The sequence below is a fragment of the Pteropus vampyrus genome, unplaced genomic scaffold (genome assembly GCF_000151845.1).
Source record: "Pteropus vampyrus isolate Shadow unplaced genomic scaffold, Pvam_2.0 Scaffold157, whole genome shotgun sequence".
Lineage (NCBI taxonomy): Eukaryota > Metazoa > Chordata > Mammalia > Chiroptera > Pteropodidae > Pteropus > Pteropus vampyrus.
The window spans coordinates 668,672-670,474 of record NW_011888938.1 but is presented as its reverse complement, the minus strand read 5'-3'; the positions used below and the strand labels follow the sequence as shown (position 1 = coordinate 670,474).

The 1,803-nt window shown below is 63.0% G+C and overlaps 1 protein-coding gene across 1 annotated transcript in view; it reads left to right on the top strand.

The window, feature by feature from the left end:
• Positions 1-1,803, top strand: part of MAN1B1 (mannosidase alpha class 1B member 1) — a 25,679-nt gene that overhangs the window by 2,303 nt on the left and 21,573 nt on the right. The window lies entirely within an intron of this gene.

Below are 1,803 nucleotides of genomic sequence, written 5' to 3'. Positions count from 1 at the left end.
GGCTCTGCTGCTGTGAGCTGGGGTGGGGCTTCTGCACCGGTCCTGCACTGGGTGCAGGTGGCTGCGTGCCCAGCCTGGCCAGACACTGACCGCAGCTGCAGCCTTTGGTCCAACCCCTGAAGGTGCCCAGGACCCTGCAGCCTTCCGTGGTTCATTCCTAAGCTGTGAAACCAGGACCCAGGCAAGACAGTCAGAGCCAAGCATGTCGCTTTCCAGGGCCAGGAAAGAAAAAGATGTTAGGTTCCCATCTCTCTGGTTGTCTGCAGCCACCACCTAAATCTGGCAGCCCAGGCTCTGTGCCATATGCCTGTGGGAGGTGGGGGACGGTGGTGTCCAGCCCTGATCAGGGCCTATTGTGCAGGCAGGGGCCGTTTGCTCAGGGCTCTGGGTGTCCAGAGCAGATGACTGAACAAAGGGCTGTGGGGAGCTGCATGTGTGGTGGTCAGCTTGTTGGACCAGGGAGGGGTCGGGCCAGCTCCCGCTATTGGTAGTGCTAGGGGAGGGCCCTGGGGTCATACTCCTGAGCAGATGCTGACCCCTGGGCTCCCTCAGCCTGCCCGGCAGTGGAGAGCCTCCGGCCATCTGCGAGATCTCGCCGTTGCTGTCTTACTCTGGAGAGGTGAGAGCAGCCTGGCTGTCGGGCTTTGCTGGGATCAGGCCTGTGTTATCGGGGCCAGACGGTCTGGGGTGAGGGGTGCTTGGGCGGAACGGCAGTCTGCCTTGGTTCTCACTGGGGTCAACGGGGCCTCACGATGCAGAGGAACTTCCAGGGCGTGGGTGGGCTGAGGCTGAAGCCCTAGCAGGTCCTAGGAATGGGAGGGAGGACGAGCCAGCCCATCTCGGTCCCGCCGAGCCGACTCCTGTGCAGCCTTGCTGTGGAGGGGGTGCTGGTCCGTGTTCTCAAGGTGGCACTTTTTTCTGGAAGCCCCTCCCCAGCTCCAGGCAGAAATGGGACGCTGCCCCGGGGGCCAAGAGGTGGACACTTGGCTTGTTTCCAGGGTCTGGAGGCGTACCTGCGAGGCCAGGAGTTGCAGTCCCCGCTCATCCTGGACGAGAACTGGGTCCAGGCACTGCGGCCCTGACTGGCTCCCAGACCGGCCCACCGAGTCTGCACGGCAGGGAGGCAGCCCCCACCTGACGCTCTGGGGAGCAGAGCAGGGTGCTGGGCATCTCTGGGCTGGAGAGCACGGAAGGAAGAGGCTGGCTTAGTCCATGGGAGTGGGTCTGCTCCTGTCCCCGGTTCCCATGGACACAAGTGACCACAGGCATTCCATGGGCCATAGACTCTATGGCTCCAGTGGTGGCTGTGGGATCCAGGTGGGAGGCAGAGGGACTCAGGACCTTGGACAGTGGGGCTGAGAGGCGGCTGTGTGGTAGGACAGAGATAAGTGTTGTGGACCAGAACAGCAGGCCCTGTCTCTGAGCTGACAACACATGACAGGACAACAGGACAGCAGCTTCGGTCCCATACACACATGCTGGGGTGAGGAGGAGCACTAGCCATGCCCAGTTTTCCTGCCGATGAGGAAACGAGAAGAGAGGGCAACGTCCTTCCATCACCAGGTGACTTGTTTCCAGGGGCTGCTCCCTCCGTCCCTCCCTCCCTGGCAGCTGAACCAGCGACTGGGAGGAGGCTGGGGGCGTTGTCACGGCCAGTCTGCCCAGCTGAGGCCGAGAGTGGAAGGGACTGACTCAGGGAACGGGTTGGCTGTGCCAGGGAGGCTGGCTCAGCAGGCTGGGCTTGTGCCCGAGACTGTTCCCTGTGTCTCTCCGGGGCCTTGGCCCCTCAGTCACCTCTGCGGC